The 21,776-nt window shown below is 39.8% G+C and overlaps 1 protein-coding gene across 3 annotated transcripts in view; it reads left to right on the top strand.

Moving 5' to 3' along the window:
* Positions 1–1,676: 1,676 nt before the first annotated feature.
* The window catches only part of LOC115216970, a 47,679-nt gene continuing 27,579 nt past the window's right edge, over positions 1,677–21,776 (top strand). Inside the window, exons 1-3 of one of the 3 annotated variants that reach the window (XM_036507731.1) lie at positions 1,677–1,984; positions 7,879–7,885; positions 11,085–11,110. The gene's annotated coding sequence lies outside the window, so the exon portion shown is untranslated. Of the gene's footprint in view, positions 2,002–7,878; positions 7,886–11,084; positions 11,111–21,182; positions 21,225–21,776 lie in introns of those variants that run through there. The other 2 variants (XM_036507732.1, XM_036507733.1) reach the window with 2 other exon arrangements.

Raw genomic sequence — 21,776 nt, 5'->3', positions numbered from 1 at the left:
TCCTTCCATTTTCACCAAGTTCCTAAATTCGAACAGTTGTTCGATCTTGAATTCAACGTCCATCATGGTTCCGCCTACCGCGGCCGAAAAAGACTGTTTTGTTACTTCAGTGTCCTTTAATTCACTTGTTCCCATCGCGGGAAAATCATTCTTCGACGCCAAGTCGAAATCCATTTCTCAAAAATGTTTCAACAATTACCTTCGAAGGTAATAACAATATTAAATACAGAATTTTCTGCCCCGTAGGGCGAAAATTACCGTTACACAACGGGCACTGACAGTGGCTCATGGGTGGATGTTGTCTACCTTGACTTTGCTAAGGCTTTCAACTCTGTGCCACACAAAAGGCTTATGGTGAAACTCTCTGCAATGGGTGTGGGGGATGACCTTTTTAACTGGTTGAAATCCTTCATCCTCAGCCGAAAGGAGGTAGTCACAGTTCTAGGACAGCACTCTACACCATATGAGATGTCATCGGGTGTACCACAGGGATCTGTCCTTGGCCCCTCTGTTTGTGGCATACATTAACGACATAGATGCCAATTTAAAGAATGCCACAGTATTGAAATATGCAGACGACATCAAGCTGTACCTTGAAATCAAGAGGACAGATCCTGATGTCTACAACTCTTTCCTGCAATCAGACCTAGACACAATGCAGCAATGGATCACAGACTGGCAACTGAAACTGGCTGTGGACAAGTGTACCACCATGCATTTTGGGAGAAAAACCCTGCGTTCACATACTCCCTCCACAACACTGATATCAAGAAATCCTCTTGCGAGCGTGACCTAGGCATCACTGTCAGCAGTGATCTGCGTTGGTCAAAGCATATCTCTAAGATTGTCAGGAAGGCCGAGGTGTCTTGGCATCACTCAGCAGGTCTTTTGTTAGCCGCTCTCCAGCCATCTATTTAAAACTGTATACAGCTATGGTACGACCACACTTGGAATTCGCATCATCAGTTTGGAACCCCTATCTTGCACAGAACATTGACCTCCTGGAATCTGTCCAGAGACGTGCAACCAAACGCATACCCTCCATCAGACACCTACCATATTCTGAGCGCCTTGTTTCCCTGGGCATGGATTCACTGAAGCTCCGGCGTTTGGCGACGGACTTGGTAAACACCCACAAAGTTATCAACCACCTCACCAACAACAACACTGAACACCTTTTTGATCTCCATGTGTCTAACACCACGTGGACATGCCTACAAAGTCAGAAAACAATACAGCTCCCATGACTTTCGGAAACATTTTTTCACGCTCAGAGTTGCTGAAGCATGGAATAAACTGCCTGCGTCAGTTGTTGACTGCCATGACACTGCATCTTTTAAGGCCCTCATGCTTTCCGAAATCCGCCGAAACTTCACCTGATTATATATACACTTTAGATGAGTTGTAGTGCACCTGAGCACTGTACACAATTATTATTATTATTATTATTAATTAACAATTAACACAAACAACGATGAGCAAAAAATCGAACTCTCTCAACAAAAGGCAGCAAATTTCTCAAAACGCAGATGAAAGTTCGCCGCCAATTTGTAAGCAAACTACTTACCACACAGCCACTCCTATGCCTACTGTTTATAGTGAAAAGAATTTTTTTTATTATTAAACTATTGTTGTTATATTTGTTTGTTCACACTTTACCTGCAGTTCATAACTTTGATTTTCATGAACAATTCTAATTAATATAACAAAGTAAACACTTTTTATAATTTAATATTTAATATCTAAATTTTTAAACTCTAAAACTCTTTGGATACAAAATTCAACAGTAACTGATTTAGTTAATTGTTAGTGCATCACAAAGACTGAGAACTAGGATTGGTTCCCAGTTTTAGTATAAATAAAACGGTGAAGAGTGACAAACAACATTTTTATTGAGATCAACTGGTAAAACGTCTTCTTTCTAGATAGGTCAGTCCATTGATTTGATTCACGTCCTATACAGCCACGTCTGAAGTTTGTGAAAGTTATATCAAAATATTTGTGAGTTTTCAATACTTCTTATAACACTATTTTTTAAGCAAAAGATATGTATATATATATATATTATATATTTATATATATATATATTATGTTTGTGTGTGTGTGTTTGTGTGTCTGTGTTTTTCCCCCTTTCCAGCATTGCTTGACAACCGATGCTGGTGTGTTTACGACGTCCCCGTCACTTAGCGGTCGGCAAAGAGACCGATAGAATAAGTACTGGGCTTACAAAGAATAAGTCCCGGGGTCGATTTGCTCGACTAAAGGCGGTGCTCCAGCATGTCCACAGTCAAATGACTGAACAAGTAAAAGAGTAAAAGATATATATATATATATATATATATACATCTCATATATATATATACAACATATATAATGATAGCTTCTTTCAGTCTCACTTGTTCTTTCCTTTCTCTCGTTATTTCTTTTTTTTAGTTCATTTAGCAATGCCGTTTATTTCAAGTTTTGGTGCACACACTACTAACTACATTGAACTGTGCAACTACGATGAAGTGTCATATATCTTACATAAGTGTATTATATACAAGAGAGTTACTATGTTACTAACATATTATATTACTCCCGGGGCTTACAATAGCAATGACGATTTTTCACCACTAAAACGAAATTGATATTGTGTTAATTATTATTATATCTGTTCAGACTGACAAACTAATCTTCATTAAACCGTGTCATTGTCTGGTGAAATTGTGGAACGATTAAACTGCAACCGGAAAGCGTACCCGCTAAATAGGTCCTTTTTGGGAGAGCAGCCCTAACGAAAGGTGGGGAGGAACGGTAAACAGAAAGAGATATGTTTAGGATACATATTTAGCAGAGAGTGATGTTCTGGTGGTAAGGTTAAAGAAAGGCAGATAAAGAGAGATAGACAGGAGAGAAAGTTTCATTAAGAGAGAGAGAGAGAAGAGAAAGAGAGAGAGAGAGAGAGAAGAAGAGAGAGAGAAGAAAGAAAAAGAAATGGGGAGGAGAGAGAGAGAGAGAGAGAAATAAAGATTGCATTTACATTGTCGAAGTTGTGGTACATCAACAACAATAAAAGTAGATATAAACAAACAGCCGAATAAAATGAAGTGAACATTGTTACTGGAAACTATAGTGATAATAGTGGTGGTGGTGTGGGGTGTACTCATTTACTCTTTTACTTGTTTCAGTCATTTGGCTGTGCCCTGCTGGAACACCGCCTTTATCGAACAAATCGACCCCAGTACTTATACTTGTAAGCCTAGTACTTATACTATCGGTCTCTTTTGCCGAACCACTAAGTTAGGGGACGTAAATACACCAGCATCGGTTGTTAAGCGATGTTGGAGGGACAAACTCAGACACACAACCACACACACACACACCAACACATACACACACACACACATATATATATATATATACACTATACATATATACGATAGGCTTCTTTCAGTTTCCGTCTAGCCAATCCACTCACAAGGCTTTGGTCGGCCTGAGGCTATAGTAAAGACACTTACCCAAGGTGCCACGCAGTGGGACTGAATCCAGAACTATGTGGTTTGTAAGCAAACTACTTACCTATTTCTTTATTACCCACAAGGGGCTAAACACAGAGGGGACAAACAAGGACAGACATAGGTATTAAGTCGATTATATCGACCCCAGTGCGTAACTGGTACTTAATTTATCGACCCCGAAAGGATGAAAGGCAAAGTCGACCTCGGCGGAATTTGAACTCACAACGTAACGCAGACGAAATACCGTAAAGCATTTCGCCCGGCGCGCTAACGTTTCTGCCAGCTCGCCGCCAATTTGTAAGCAAACTACTACCACACAGCCACTCCTATGCCTACTGTTTATAGTGAAAATTTTTTATTATTAAACTATTGTTGTTATATTTGTTTGTTCACACTTTACCTGCAGTCATAACTTTGACTGAGGGAGAGGAACAATTCTAAAATTAATATAACAAAGTAAAAACTGTTTAATAATTTAATATTTAATATCTAAATTTTTAAATTTTAATATCTAAAAACTCTTTGGATACAAATTTCACAGTAACTGATTTAGTTAATTGTTAGTGCATCACAAAGACTGAGAACTATATTTCTTTATTTATTATACAATCGTTACATAGAAGGACAAATACAGGACATACATGCAAAAAACAGTTAAGAGGTTCGATTAAAAATTTTCCATAACATTTGGATTATTCATTATAAAAATTCGTCTGTAAATTGTCCTTTACGTGACCAATAGAATAATATAACATTTCATAAACTTTCGATCTTACCGAAGTTTTAAACCCCGGCAATTTATAAAGCCCGCGCTTTTGTTTCCTCTCCTCCCTCCATAGTTAAGCTGGGTTTCTGACACCCACCTTTTTTTCCACTTCCTTCCATCTTTTCTCATACACACCCCGTGGTAAGATCCTCTTTTCCAGCCCCATTTTGCTCTTCAGATGATATCTGAAGTAAGTGAGCAAGCCGGGGCCCGAGACAAAGGATCCTATCGCGACTCCTTCCATTCTTGTTCGCCACATGCATTCTTTTACTACTGCAACCGTGCAGTGAAAACATGCCTCACCTTCCTTCGAGAGTCCAGTTGGCGGTATCATCTTAATCATAGACTCAGCCGACAGCTGTACTCGTCCCAGATGCGATAACATTGTGCGGCGTAACTTATCAAGTCGGACACTTCCGACAGTGTACAAAAGCGTGCTGACGGTTTCATCGTCCAACTCGCACCTTGGACACGTCGGTGGCACTGAAATTCCGTGCCGCGATAACTTCTCGCGAACAGGTAAGCATTCCTATAGCACTGCCAGGCCAGGGATCTTTGGAATTATCCAAGTACCCCGTCCTGAAAGTCTTTTTAAACAGGTTGGTAAGCTGGTCTTCGTCAAACCCCAGAGCCCCTCCTAGGACGTCGTCGTTCTTTGCCTCTACCAGCCTTCTATAAAATACCGAGGTGGTATTTCCGCAGCCGGCCTTGCCCGCCTTGTGGATCAGCGTGAGTGCCTGTCGGCACTCCTTTTGCCATAAAGTCAGTTTCCATCTTTTGATGCGACCGGTTTAAAATCCACTAAGGAGGCCGGTCTCGGGAAAAATTCCCCTGCCAGCGGACTCCACACCTTATCACCCTCCAGGTGGTGCCAGAGATGCTTCCCTCAACGCATGTCTGCGCATCATCAACCAAGGCATTCCTAACCCACCCTTTAACGGTCCTGGCAGCACTCCAGGTGGTGCCAGAGATGCTTCAGCCTCAACGCATGTCTGCGCATCATCAACCAAGGCATTCCTAACCCACCCTTAACGGTTCCTGGCAGCAAACGGAGCGCCTCACAAGTGGCTTTCCTCCCTTCCACAAAAAGCGGAAAAGGATTCGCTCCAACTTGCTAAGCCATGAATCGGGGCAAGGGACAACGGTCAGGCGGTAAGTGATTACAGATGCAATGAACATCTGTACCACCTCCACCCCACCCTTCCTTCAAGGACAGAAACCTTCCGGACCAGGTCCGTACTATGGCCTCCACCTTGCTCGTCACCTCACTCCAGTTCCTCTCCGTTTGGGAGTCTGGCCCAAACCAAACTCCTAGCACTTAACAGGGCCATCCGTCCAGTGTCCCACGACACTGGACGATATCGACTTGCTCCTCCAGGTGCCGAGGCGCAAGCCAACCGACTTGTCCTTGTTAACCTTTGCTCCTGCCACCGCCTCGTATCCTCTGATAGCCTCTTCCACACAAGGTAGCTGGGCCTCATTGGACACGATGAGGGTGACGTCATCCGCATAAGCAGTAACCGTCCTCCACACCTCCGATCTCATCCGAGTTACTTCCCAGCCTCTCCAACTTTCGCAGCAATGGCTCAAGAGCCAACACGTACAAAAGTGGTGACAAGGGGCACCCTTGACGAACTGAACATTCGATCGAAAACGGTTCCGTTAGGTAACCGTTTATCTGGACGGTGGACTTGATGCCGCTATACATAGCGGAGATCCACCCGCGAAATTCAGGGCCCAGTCCAGCCGCTTCGAGGACCGTCGCCAGGTACTCATGGTCTTACCCTATCGAACGCTTTACTTTGGTCTAAATGGACCATTACCCCCCGCCCTTCCGGTTAATTTACCCACCCTATCTAAGGTGTAGCGTATAAGGTGAAGATTGTCCTGGATCGACCTGCCTGGAATTGCACATGTCTGTGCTCTCCCTACAAGTTTCTCCACGACAACCGTCAACCTTTTTGCCAACACCTTGGCCAAAATCTTTAACTCTACATTAAGTAGAGTTATGGCCTGTAGTTACTAATGTTATCCCCCTTGCTCGGGTCTTTCTGGATTAGCGTCACCACTCCCCGGCCTACAGAACTGGGAATTCTCCCATTCTGCTGCCAGTTCGTGTAGACGCCTGCCAATATTCCCCCGAACAAGTCCGGCATACTTTGGTAAAACTCGTAGGGCAGACCATCCAACCCCGGCGACTTCTCCCCGGCGATTCTCCCCGCAATCCGGCCAGTATCCCCTCTATCTCCGCGGGAGTGATCGCTTCTTCACAGCACTCCACCTCACGCCCCGAGAGCCGCGGTCCGCCGGCCAGGAAGTCCTTTAAGGTCCTCCCCCGCTCCGGCGCCGCACCACCCCCGAACACGCGCGGGAAATGCTGGTGAAGAAACTTTTGCATCTCCTCCTGTCCATAGATCTTTGTGTCCCTGTTCGTCAGTTAAAGACTTGATTGAGGCTTTGTTACCTCTCTGACTCTCCACTCGACGGGCCCATCCGGCAACGTTAATACCTTCTCGTTTTCCAGCGCGTAGCTTAGCTCTGACTCTGCAACCTTCGTGTTTGGAGTTAAGGTGACGGTACAATACCGTCCTTGCCGCCATCACTCGGGTGCAGAGCCAGCTTCCATTGCCTCGTTTAGATTCTTAACTAAATCGTCCTCTATCCTAGACCTATCTAACCTTAGCTGATTGCTAAATCTAATGGACTCTGAACGAATGGCTCTTTTGAGGAGTGCCACCATCTATTGTTAATGATGGTGCCACACAATGCCCTCTGTACTAACACCTTAATCCGGGTACGGAAGTCTTCACAATTCAAAATAGCCTTGTTCAGCTTCCAGTACCCGGTCCCTGTCTATGACACATTGTCTAATTGCATCCTACACGTCACAAATTTGTGATCCGTGTAAGGCACAATGTGAAACTGTGGACAACTAAACGTATCCTTATCTCTTTTCTTAATAAATATCCTATCTAAATACGATCTGTGTGAGCCGTCGTTGTTACTACTCCACGTCCACTGTGGAACGCTCGGCTCATCCAGTCGGTAACGTCCACTAGATCAAGCTCTCTAGTAGACCCTTGAGGCTAGGGTTCCCCTTCCTATTGGTTGAGCCAACACTGTCGACCCGCGCTTCAAGACAGTGTTAAAGTCCCCTACTAGGATTACCGTTTTCGACGTCGCTAAAAAGGGCTCCAGGTTCCGAAAAAAACCCGTCTGTTACCCTCGTTCGGAGCGTAGACAGCCACCAACCTGAAGGACTGTTTACTTACGTGGGTCACACACCAGAACAACCAGCCTGCCTTCTGGGTCCAGAAAGACAGTACTTACCTGCAAGTCCAAGCTCTTCCTGATAAGGACTGCCACGCCTCTGCCTCTTCCTCGCTAGGAGAAATAAATTTCTCGAACCCATTTAGAAGAGGCGAGAACGCTTGGGCCTCGTTCATCTTGGACTCGGTTGCAATAGCTATGTCTACTCCATGTGTCGTGAGGTCGTTCAGGAAACAAATTGTTTCCATTTCGTCCCCATTCCACGTACATACATTCACACAACCCAGCTTAGCCATTGTCGGTGAGAGAAAAAATAAATGAACTTACGGTTGAGAAAGGGAGCATGACAGTTTAAATCTGCCGCTTCCCCTTCTTCCTCCCTTGTGGTCGTAGCCGCAGGCTCTTAACCGGCGTTGCCACCGGGCTCTGGGTAGGTGTGGTTGCCGGGGTTATAACAAGTTTACCCCCAGTACTTCTTTTGTTACATCTCTAATCAGTCTATTCTTTAGATGTTCTTGTATATTTCCTCCTTCCACTCGTCTTCCTTTATTTTTGCGAAGCGAGTGGTAGCTTTTATGTCTGTAGCCTTGCTAAATATTTAAATTTTAAAATTTATAGTATTTATATACCCTTTCGTTTTTTTCATCAAAAGCAATGATCTTATCATTTTTTTTTAAAGACTTTTTTACATCTTGTTTTATGGGGAGGGGCTTGGCAAACTGTTTCCCAATGAATACAGTGCCATGGGGGTAGGCTGGGGAATTTGCTTTGTGTGTATGTCTGCGGTGCTTGCTGATTTTTTCCTTGTTTGGGGAGGGGAGTCCAGGGTGTTGTCTTTTTTTCTTTTGTGTGTCACCTGTGTGTAATCCATTTGTTCGATACAATCCTCCTTTTCTGTTTCTTTGCTGTCGTCGTCTTGTTTTCTTTTTCCGCCTTCTCCCCTTCAGTGTTAGAAGCACTTTGAGGAGGGGCTTCGTTGGTTTTCTTTTTTTTAAAGCAGTTCGAGCGGACGTGACCCTTCTCGCCACATTTAAAACACCTAGGTCTGCGCCCCTCCACTGACACTCTCATGGACGTTCCATCTTCGTTAATATCCTATCGGGCAGGTTCTCCAATATCTTTTTTCTGCCTGAACGAGGAGTTCCAGCGTCTGTCCCTTCCAGCGTACCTCCTCTTTCCTTCTCATCTGCAGAATCGAAATTTCCCGCTCTGCATTGTGCAGGACCGCCGCTCTACCCACATTATATCATACCCTCTCGGTATGTCCTCTACCAGCAGTTTAGCTGTTCTTTTCCCCATATACGAGGGTAGCAGCATGATATCATCATTTTTCAGGGTCAATGATGACACCTCTCTTGCTACCTCAGCCGAGTCAAAATGTGCTTCAACAGTAGCGCTGCGAGCACCTCGAACGACATGGCGAATTTTGTCCCACGCCGGGGACAGCACTTTTCGACCATTTCGTTTCTGACGTCCATAATTTTTTTTCTTTGTAGTTATACACTTTGTATATAACTGTTTTTTTTTTTTCCTTTATTCTTGTACCTTCGCTTGCGGCGGTACAAGTTTGATTTCGTTTCCTTCCATTTTCACCAAGTTCCTAAATTCGAACAGTTGTTCGATCTTGAATTCAACGTCATCCATGGTTCCGCCCCTACACCGCGGGCCGAAAAAGACTGTTTTGTTACTTCAGTATCCTTTAATTCACTTGTTCCCATCGCGGGAAAATCATTCTTCGACGCCAAGTCGAAATCCATTTCTCAAAAATGTTTTCAACATTACCTTCGAAGGTAATAACAATATTAAATACAGAATTTTCTGCCCCGTAGGGCGAAAATTACCGTTACACAACGGGCACTGACAGTGGCTCATGGTTGGATGTTGTCTACCTTGACTTTGCTAAGGCTTTCAACTCTGTGCCACACAAAAGGCTTATGGTGAAACTCTCTGCAATGGGTGTGGGGGATGACCTTTTTAACTGGTTGAAATCCTTCATCCTCAGCCGAAAGGAGGTAGTCACAGTCTCGACAGCACTCTACACCCATGAGATGTCATCGGGTGTACCACAGGGATCTGTCCTTGCCCCCTCTTGTTTGTGGCATACATTAACGACATAGATGCCAATTTAAAGAATGCCACAGTATTGAAATATGCAGACGCGACATCAAGCTGTACCTTGAAATCAAGAGGACAGATCCTGATGTCTACAACTCTTCCTGCAATCAGACCTAACACAATGCAGGCAATGGATCACAGACTGGCAACTGAACTGGCTGTGGACCAGTGTACCACCATGCATTTTGGGAGAAAAACCCTGCTCACATACTCCCTCCACAACACGGATATCAAGAAATCCTCTGCGCGAGCGTGACCTAGGCATCACTGTCAGCAGTGATCTGCGTTGGTCAAAGCATATCTCTAAGATTGTCAGGAAGGCCGAGGTGTCTTGGCATCACTCAGCAGGTCTTTTGTTAGCCGCTCTCCACCCATCTATTTAAAACTGTATACAGCTATGGTACGACCACACTTGGATTCGCATCATCAGTTTGGAACCTATCTTGCCAACAGAACTTGACCTCCTGGAATCTGTCCAGAGACGTGCAACCAAACGCATACCTCCATCAGACCCCTACCATATTCTGAGCGCCTTGTTTCCCTGGGCATGGATTCACTGAAGCTCCGGCGTTTGGCGACGGACTTGGTAAACACCCACAAAGTTATCAACCACCTCACCAACACAACACTGAACACCTTTTTGATCTCCATGTGTCTAACACACGTGGACATGCCTACAAAGTCAGAAAACAATACACTCCCATGACTTTCGGAAACATTTTTTCACGCTCAGAGTTGCTGAATCATGGAATAAACTGCCTGCGTCAGTTGTTGACTGCCATGACACTGCATCTTTTAAGGCCCTCATGCTTTCCGAAATCCGCCGAAACTTCACCTGATTATATATACACTTTAGATGAGTTGTAGTGCAACCTGAGCACTGTACACAATTATATTATATATTATTAATTAACAATTAACACACAACAACGATGAGCAAAAAATCGAACTCTCTCACCAAAGGCAGCAAATTTCTCAAAACGCAGATGAAAGTTCGCGCCAATTTGTAAGCAACTACTTACCACACAGCCACCCTATGCCTACTGTTTATAGTGAAAAGAATTTTTTTTATTATTAAACTATTGTTGGTTATTTATTTGTTTGTTCACACTTTACCTGCAGTTCATAACTTTGATTTTCATGAACATTCTAATTAATATAACAAAGTAAACACTTTTTATAATTTATAATAATTTATATCTAAATTTTTAAACTCTAAAACTCTTTGGATACAAAATTCAACAGTAACTGTTTAGTTAATTGTTAGTGCATCACAAAGACTGAGAACTAGATTGGTTCCCATTTTTAGTATAAATAAAACGGTGAAGAGTGACAAACAACCAATTTTTTATTGAGATCAACTGGTAAAACGTCTTCTTTCTAGACAGGTCAGTCCATTGATTTGATTCACGTCCTATACGCCACTTCTGAAGTTTGTGAAAGTTGTATCAAAATATTTGTGAGTTTTCAATACTTCTTATAACACTATTTTTTAAGCAAAGAGATATGTATATATATATAATATATATTATATATTATATATATATATATATATATATATATATATAAAACTTAGATATGTTTCGACCAGAGATTGGTCCAGGCCATGTCTAACTTAATAGCACCACCTGATAGGATTATTCGAATCCTGTTTAAGTCAAGTTTTGTTCAAGTAGTGAGTTCTTGTTGGGTGAGTTGTATCCAGTTTTGTTCAAGTAGTGAGTTCTTGTTGGGTGAGTTGTATCCAAATATGGGTGGCTTGTCTGGTATTCTTTGAAGGAATCTATCCAGACTCTGTTTGAAGTTGATGGGATCCGTTTCCTCTTTGATCTCCTCGGGACAATGTTAAATAGGGCAGGGCCTGTTGAGGAAAAGAAATTATGTTGCAGTGTACATGTATGTTGTGATCTTGAATTTGGCAGGGGACGTATAGCCCGTGGTCCAAGTCTCGGATGAACCTTGAAGCTAATGTTTAGGTCGTTTGGGCAAAGTTGGCGGTATATTTTCCACATCGTACAAATGATGTACCGCTCACGGCGACGCTGGAGGGAGTAAAGTTTCAAGGCTTTAAGGCGATCCCAATAGTCGAGAGCAGCCATGCCTTCAATTTGTTTAGTGAGAGCCCTCTGGGGTGACTCAATTCTGGAGATGTTTTGTCTTGTGTGAGGAGACCACAGTGGGCAGCAGTATTCAAGGTGTGGCCGTACAAAGGATGAAAAAAGTGGTATGATGACACCTTGTTCTCTGGACCGGAAAGTTCTTAAGATCCAGGAACTCATCCTACGAGCTGTATCGACCTTCTTATTGATGTGTGCGCTCCAACTGAGATCGTCATCAACAATTACACCCAGGTCTCTGATATTGTTAGAGGCTGTGAGCGGTTCCCCTGAAGGAAGAGAGTATGGTTGCTTTAGTGAGGAATTTCTTCCAAAATGCATCAGCTCAAATTTTCCCTCATTCAGTTGCATTTTGTTTCTGTCTGCCCATTGACTCACAGCATATAGGTCAGACTGGAGTTGAGTTCGGTCTGCTTCTTCATTGACGATTTGCTGGAGCTTAGTGTCATCAGCGAATATTTTCACTTTGCAGTGATGTACGACACTGGAAAGGTCGTTTACATAAATTATGAAGAGTAGCGGACCCAAAACAGTTCCCTGGGGAACACCGCTGGTGACTTTTGCTGGGTTTGAGTGGACTCCATCAACTACAACATGTTGTGTTCTATTCTCTAGGAAATACTGAATCCAGTGTAGAACTTTTCCACGGATTCCAACATTTGCCAATTTTGAGAGTAGGATGTTATGGTCTACCCTGTCGAACGCTTTACTGAAGTCAAGGTATATGACGTCAGAGTTCGAACCTGTTCCCAAGGCTTTGAGTACATCTTCAATGTGGTGTAAGAGCTGTGTTAGACAGTCCCTGCCACAGCGAAAGCCATGTTGATTTGAATTTAGGAGTTTGTGGGTCTCCAGGAAGTCAGCTATCCTTGATCTTAACACTCTTTCAAACACTTTAATGATGTGGGAGGTGAGTGAGATTGGGCGATAGTTGACTGCGAGGGATCTGTTTCCCTGTTTGAAAACCGGGATGACCGACTGGGATAGAAACTTTTTCGGTATATAACCTGCGTCTAACGAGTTTCTCCAGAGGTTGATCAGAGGGACTGCAAGTTGATATCTACATTCCTTCAGGAGACTGGCGGGAAATCTATCAGGGCCTACAGCGGAGTAATGTTTGACCTCATTTATTGCTGCTACGATGTCGGTGGCAGTGAAGGTTATGTCTGCGATTTTGTGTTGGGAGTCAGCTTCGTTCGTTTCCCTCACATAATATCAGTGGGAACACTGAAGACAGAGCAATATTGTTTCTGCAGTATTTCTGCCATTTCTTTAGCATCGTGTTGGGGAATGCCGTTTTCATCAATCAATGGCCCAATAGGTGAGACAGTGGTTCTATGCTTATTTGCATAAGAATAGAACACTTTTGGGTTCTGTTTGATGTTTTGATTACCCATTGTTCCTCCACAGCTCTTTGATTTTCAATGGAGGTTTTCATGTTAGTCTGCAGATGAAGTTTTTCCAGCTCTAGTCTTTTCATTATTGTTGAATGTGGATGTTGCGTGTGGGAATATTTTAATTGGTTGATTTTTTTGTTGAGTCTTTTGATGCGCCTGATGAGTGTTTTTTTCTTTTTAGGGAGCCGGTTTCTGTTTGTGTTAGTAGATTTCTTGGAAGCGTGTTTAGAGCATGTTGTCGGTGACAATGGTTTCAAAGTGCTGCCACGCGGTCTCAATATGAGGGGAATTGAGAGTAAAAGACCAGTCGATGGAAGACAGATCCTTTCTGATTGTTCCCCAGTCCGCTTGTGGAAATTTATGTTGTCAAATGGGTGCCATGGAGTGGGATTGGCTGGTTTGGTTTTTATACGTCGGGAATTAAGATTGCAGAGTACCATGTCGTGGTCTGAGAGGAGAGTTTTTTCGACTGAAATGCTGTGAACGTAGCTAGAGTGATTGGTCAGTACCAGATCCAAGATCGTTTTATTCTGTCTCGTTGGTTCAAGCACTAGCTGAGTCAGGAAATACTCATCATCAGATTAAAGAGCAGTTCTGCTGCTGCCCTATCTGATGTAGAGCACTTGCCAACTTCGGAGTATTTGTGGGCCAGTTCACATGAGGGAGGTTAAAATCACCCATCACTATTATGTTTCCGGAGTGGTACTTCCGAAGGAAGGACTTGACTTTGCTAAGGCACTCTTCAAAGTACTTTAGAGGTGCCTGTGGAGGCCTGTAAAGACCAACAATGGTTATGTCCTTGGCTTTGTTGTATACTGATACCGATTCACAGTAGCCATTGGAAAATGTGTCCTTGGCATCAAGTGAAAAGGAGTCATGGATAAAGATGGCTGTCCCTCCCTTATTTCGGTCTGTGCGATCCGCACGAACAATGGTGAAATCTTTTATACAATAAAAATGGTAAATAATTTTCCTGTGGTTTTTCATGTAACCAACAATTATTTACCGGTAAATTTCGGTATGTAAATACGACAAAATAATTGTCAAGACCTTTGTAAGGTTCAGTATATAGTAAAGAAAAATAAGTTGGCTAGCAGCAAGCTGTTTCGCCTCATACCGAAGGAGTTAGAAATGGCAGTCAAAGACCGTTTTTTCCATTTCTATAAGTGGAGATTCCAAAAACGAAGGCCCTTGCGGCTCACATACACAAAAAGGGAGTGGCAAATATACGAATTCAGTCACTTACCGTTAATAGCGAACACGGTGTTTCTGGATCACAAACAGGGGAGTTTGAATTCCGTCATCAGCGCTATACTCGTTAGCTTTATCAAATACTGAACCTTACAAAGGTCTTGACAATTATTTTGTCGTATTTACATACCGAAATTTACCGGTAAATAATTGTTGGTTACATGAAAAACCACAGGAAAATTATTTACCATTTTTATTGTATTACCATGTGGATTCCTCATTCCATTACGATTACCCAGAAGGCGCGCATGGCAGAATTTTGGAGGGAAAATTTACGTTCCCAGTCGTTACTTGGTTTTAACATCTGCGCACTTCCCCCCACTATCTGATGTCGCTGGGTCAGAAGTGAGGGCTGGTGGCATTTGATAAAGCTAACGAGTATAGCGCTGATGACGGAATTCAAACTCCCCTGTTTGTGATCCAGAAACACCGTGTTCGCTATTAACGGTAAGTGACTGAATTCGTATATTTGCCACTCCGGTTTTGTGTATGTGAGCCGCAAGGGCCTTCGTTTTTGGAATCTCCACTTATAGAAATGGAAAAAACGGTCTTTGACTGCCATTTCTAACTCCTTCGGTATGAGGCGAAACAGCTTGCTGCTAGCCAACTTATTTTTCTTTTATATATATATATATATATATATATATATATATGTGTGTGTGTGTGTGTGTGTGTGTGTGTGTTGTGTGTATGTATATTTATATGAGTGTGGTGTGTGTGTAAAACCATTGGCCTATGGCTTCTCTAGCAAGTTGAATATCTAGAAAATGTTTGTGTATGTATATATGTATATATAATGTATATATATATATATATATATATATATATGTATACACACACACACACACACACACATACATATAATATATATATATATATATATATATTTACATATATATGTATATATATTTACATATATATGTATATATATTTATATATATGTATATATATTTATATATATATATATATATTTACATATATATGTATATATATTTATATATATCTATATATATTTACATATATATGTATATATATTTATATTTATATATATATGTATATATATGTACATATATATATATTAATCAGTCGAAATTGCGAGGATGATCCGGTTCTTGACTGAAGATTGAAGGCTTCGAATGTCCCGTCCGTGTTTTTCGTATCGTCTTCTAAATGTTTTACGTTCTTGTCCCAGTTTGTATTTTTCTACATATAATATATATATATATATATATAGATAGATAGATAGATAGACAGATAGGTATGTATGCATAAATGTATTAAATATTTATTTTTAAAAACCAAAAAATACAAGTTATTAAATTAAAAATACATGTTAAAAGTTAGTACTATTAGCTGGTATTTTGATATTTCAGAGTTAGAAACCCCTTTTCAGGAAACGTTCTTATATTACCAGATAATATTACTAACCATTAAGTTAACCAGCTGGCAGATTATTAGTTCACCAGATAAAATGCTTAATGGCATTTCATCTGTCTTTATGTCCTGAGTTCAATTCTGCTGAAGATGACATTGCTTTTCATCTTTTCAGAGTCAATAAAATAAGTACCAGTTGAGCACTGGGGTTGATGTAATCAATTTACTGTCACCTCATGAATTGCTGGCTTTGTGCCAAAATTTGAAACCAGCATTGCTCGCAATTGATCTGCATTTAAAATTTTTTACTTACATTTTTTTGTCTTTAAAAACAATCTTTAGAACTTTTATATGAGACAATGCATAATGAAAATTATACATACACGCACACGAACACATACACACGTATGCACGCACGCACGCACGCACACACACACACACACACACACACACACACACACATGTAGATAGATCTAATATATATGTGTTTTGCGTATGTATATATATTAATTTATTAATTAATCAACATATTCACCAACAATTGTTTCATTTCACAAACAAAATTAAAATTATTAATTAAATTAATTGGATCTTTTCAATTCTGAAGCCAGTTTTTTCAAATTTTTCCTACTGAACCAAACAATTTGAAACTTCGTATACTGGTAGAATGTGTCAAAAGTAAACTTAATTGTAAACCAGAATGAAAACGGAATTGTAACTTCTAAGTTTAACGTTGTTTAATAATTAGAATTTTAACCAATGATATTCCGTCATTCGGCTTTATTTTATTTACTCCGTCTCGACCACCAATTTGGTGACGTATTAAACATCTTAAATGTAAACAAGCCGCATGTCTCCGTGAAATCTCCTTCTAATTATTTAAAGTACTCATGTTTCCAGGATCCTATAGTCAGCCACCTTCTAATAACAATATTAAAACTAGTTAATAAGCCACATGTATTAAATTGAAAATGTTTCCATTCTGTTAGTACTTGCTTTCGTTTGCTATTAAGAAGTGGCATCTCAGTGACGAGGCTTCTAACAAGATTTCGTTTCTAAGCTAATGCGTTTCATTTCACTTATTGTATTATTTGTGCAAAAGGCAAGAAATTAATATTAAAAAAGCAAGAGCTGGCAGAAACGTTAGCACGCCGGGCGAAATGCGTAGCCGTATTTCGTCTGCCGTTACGTTCTGTGTTTGTTTACAGTTTTCCGAACGTTAGTACGTCACAAAAGCGCTTTCTACGTCACACTAATAGAATGCAGTCAAGTTTTACACATGAAAACAAACAATCTGATTGGTTAAAATTCGCAGTTTTAATCTACGATTAAAGTCATAAAATAGATTTTTCTCAAATAAACTAGTTCCAAGCTGTGTCTTGTTTTGCTAGACTCTATCAGCATAAGAAGTTTCAGAATATTTAGTTAAGTAGAAAGATCTGTGGTCCTGGCTTCAGAATTGAAAAGATCCAATTAATTAATTAATTAATCTGTATATATTAGATCTCTCAGTTTTCTAACTCAATATGTATATATATATATATATATATATATATGTGTGTGTGTTGTGTGTGTGTGTGTATTTTTATTTATGTATTCATTTTTTTAATGTATCTCATAATTATATGAGATACATTGCCCCGCCTCTTGATTTTGATAGCTTCTCTTAATTTCCTCAAAAGTGAAGCATAATAGGCTCCTGTAATTGTGGTACCTTTTGCCAGGAAATCTGTCATCACTACTCCGTCCTGATCCCAGAAGACCGTGAGCATGATATTGCCAGCGGAAGGCTGCACTCTTGCCTTCTTTGGAGGAGGAATCACGGTGCTTCCACTGCATTGACTGGGCTTTGGTCTCTGGATTATAGTGATGGACCCACGTTTCATCCTGTGTAATCAGACTTTTGAAAATTTTGACTCATCCTCTTGGCACATCTCCCAATTCATCCTCGAGCACTCGACGCGTTCTTGCTTATGGAAGGTGTGAGCAACCTGGGAATCCATCTGGCAGACACCTTTTGCATATGCAATGGTAATGAATGATAGTTTCCACAGACCCGGTACTAATCTTGACCTCATGGGCTATTTGGCGAATAGTTATGCGTCGATCTTCCAAAATGGCAGCCTCAACTTGACGGACCAGATGCCTCATCAATGCAGAAGGGGCGACCAGATCTGGGAGCTGTTTCCACAGAGTTCCGACCATGTTTGAATTCACGATGCCAGCGTTTTACAAGGTCATATGATTGGGCATCATGACCATAAGTTACTCTTCATTTCATCAAAAGTCTCCCGTGTTGTGCGTCCTTTCAAATACAAAAACCGGATCACTGCTCAACACTCAACAGGCTCCATTTCAGACTTGACTCAGTTCAAACACCTGTAAATCAGAAACCACAATTAGTTCAGAGCTGTAATTGCAACCTAATTTATAGAGATATAAGTAATTGCACATGCACATTTCAGCTAGATCAAATAACTGCATGTGGGTCAAGGCATTACTTTTTGAACGCCCCTCGTAAACAATATTTTTTAAGAAATAAATAAAATAAACAATTTTTTCTTATAAAAAAACTCTATTATCACCTAGAGACTTTAATGATTAGGATTATGTCATACATTCAATTATAATGTTAAATATTAATTTTTAAGGTAAAAATAGATAGAAAATGTATTTATCTATTAAGATATAATATGGCTTTAAAAAACATAACAAACTCACGAATAACCTAATCTCAGTTATAGTCAATATCTAATTACCAAATTATTAACAAAAAAAAATAATAATAATAAATCACTATTCATATTATTAAATTTAAGTTCAAATCTAATAATTATAAAATATTTGAGAATAATAACTAAATTATTATCAATAAATATAAAAATTAAGATCTAAAATTATCTCTATCAATAAATATATATATGTATAATGAAAACTAAATAAATTAATTATTCCATTATTACTTACGAAATATATTAAAAATTAAAAGATTAAAAAGCAAATTATAAGCGTATAGCCTATCTTAAAAAACCTTAACTATTTAACGATCACTATATCTCGTTGGCTAATTAATAACTTACAAAAACCGTATAGTTATAATCTAATAATGAAAAGCATATCTTCAGTCCCACTGCGTGGCATCTTGAGCAAGTGTCTTCTGTATAGCCCCGGGCCGACCAATGTCTTGTGAGTGGATTTGGTAAGACAGAAACTGAAAGAAGCCTGTCGTATATGTGTATGTATATATATATATGGTGGTGTATGTTTGTGTGTCTGTGTTTGTCCCCCTAGCATTGCTTGACAACCGATGCTGGTGTGTTTACGGTTCCTGTCACTTAGCGGTTCGGCAAAAGAGACCGATAGAATAGTACTGGGCTTACAAAGAATAAGTCCCGGGGTCGATTTTGCTCGACTAAAGGCGGTGCTCCAGCATGTCCACAGTCAAATGACTGAAACAGTAAAAGAGTAAAAGATATATATATATATATATATTATATAATATAATATATATAATACATATATATATATACACATATATATGATAGGCTTCTTTCAGTCTCACTTGTTCTTTCCTTTCTCTCGTTATTTCTTTTTTTTAGTTCATTTATGCAATGCCGTTTATTTCAAGTTTTTGGTGCACACTACTCTACATTGAACTGTGCAACTACGATGAAGTGTTCATATATCTTACATAATGTGTATTATACACGAGAGTTACTATGTTACTAACATATTATATTACTCCCCGGGGCTTACCATAGCAATGACGATTTTTCACACACTAAACCGAAATTGATATTGTGTTAAATTATTATTTATCTGTTTCAGACTGACAACTAATCTCATTAAACCGTGTCATTGTCTGGTGAAATTGTGGACGGATTAACTGCAACCCGGAAAGCGTACCCGCTAAATAGGTCCTTTTTGGGAGAGCAGCCCTAACGAAAGGTGGGGGAGGGAACGGTAAACAGAAAGAGATATTGTTTAGGATACAATATTTAGCAGAGAGTGATGTTCTGGTGGTAAGGTTAAAGAAAGGCATAAAGAGAGATACAGGAGAGAAATTTCATTAAGAGAGAGAGAGAAAAGAGAGAGAGAGAGAAGAAGAGAGAGAGAGAGAAGAAAAAGATGGGGAGGGAGAGAGAGAGAGAGAGAGAGAAATAAAGATTGCATTTACTTGTCGAAGTTGTGGTACATCAACAACAATAAAAGTAGATATAAACAAACAGCCGAAATAAAATGAAGTGAACATTGTTACTGGAAACTATAGTGATAATAGTGGTGGTGGGGTGGGGTGTATCCATTACTACTCTTTACTTGTTTCAGTCATTGGCTGTGCCTGCTGGAACAACCGCCTTTAGTCGAACAAAATCGACCCCAGTACTTATACTTGTAAGCCTAGTACTTACTACTATCGGTCTCTTTTTTGCCGAAACCATAAGTTTACGGGGACGTAAATACACCCGCATCGGTTGTTAAGCGATGTTTGGAGGGACAACTCAGACACACACAAACCACAACACACACACCCACAAACACACACACACGACATATATATATATATATATATACACATATACATATATACGATAGGCTTCTTTCAGTTTCCGTCTAGCAAATCCACTCACAAGCTGTGGGCGGCCTGAGGCTATAGTAGAAGACACTTACCCAAGGTGCCACGCAGTGGGACTGAATCCAGAACTATGTGGTTTGTAAGCAAACTACTTACCTATTTCTTTATTACCCCCACACAGGGGGCTAAACCAGAGGGGACAAACAGACAGACATAGGTATTAATTCGATTATATCGACCCCAGTGCGTAACTGTGACTTATTTATCGACCCCCGAAAGGATGAAAGGCAAGTCGAACCTCGGCGGAATTTGAACTCACAACGTAACGCAGACGAAATACCGTAAAGCATTTCGCCCGGCGCGCCTAACGTTCTCTCTTTCTGCCCCAGCTGCCGCCATTTGTAAGCAAACACTACTTACCACAACACAACGCCACTCCTATGCCTACTGTTTTATAGTGAAAAGAATTTTTTTTTATTAATTAAACTATTGTTGTTATAATTTGTTTGTTCACACTTTACCTGCAGTTTCATAACTTGATTTTCATGAACAATTCTAATTAATATACAAAGTAAACACTTTTTATAATTTAATATTTAATATCTAAATTTTTAAACTCTAAAACTCTTTGGATCCAAAATTCAACAGTAACTGATTTAGTTAATTGTTAGTGCATCACAAAGACTGAGAACTAGGATTGTTTCCCAGTTTTTAGTATAAATAAAACGGTGAAGAGTGACAAACAACATTTTTATTGAGATCAACTGGTAAAACGTCTTCTTTCTAGTAGGTCAGTCCATTGATTTGATTCACCGTCCTATACAGCCACGTCTGAAGTTTGTGAAAGTTATCAAAATATTTGTGAGTTTTCAATACTTCTTATAACACTATTTTTTTAAGCAAAAGATATGTATATATATAATATATATATATATAGATATATATATATATATATATATATATATATACTATATATATCTATCTATATATATATACTATATGTGGTGTGGTGTGTGGTGTTGATGTGGTTGGCGTGGGTGTGTGTGTGTTATATATAATTATGAGTGTGTGTGTGTGTGTAAAACCATTGGCCTATGGCTTCTCTAGCAAGTTGAATATCTAGAAAATGTTTTGTGTATGTATATATGTATATATATATATGTATATAGATATATATGTATATAATATATATCTAATATTATAATATATATATATATATATGTGTATACACACACACCCACACCATATATGATATTATATATATATAATATATATTATATACTATATATATATTTACATATATATGTATATATATTTATATTTATATATAAGTATATATATGTACATATATATATATTAATCATCAGCGAAATTTGCGAGGATGATCCGTTTCTTTGACTGAAGATTGAAGGC

Source organism: Octopus sinensis, linkage group LG11 (assembly GCF_006345805.1).
Source record: "Octopus sinensis linkage group LG11, ASM634580v1, whole genome shotgun sequence".
Taxonomy (NCBI): Eukaryota; Metazoa; Mollusca; class Cephalopoda; order Octopoda; family Octopodidae; genus Octopus; species Octopus sinensis.
Note: the sequence above shows the minus strand (reverse complement) of the source record. Positions and strands in the feature narration are given on the sequence as shown.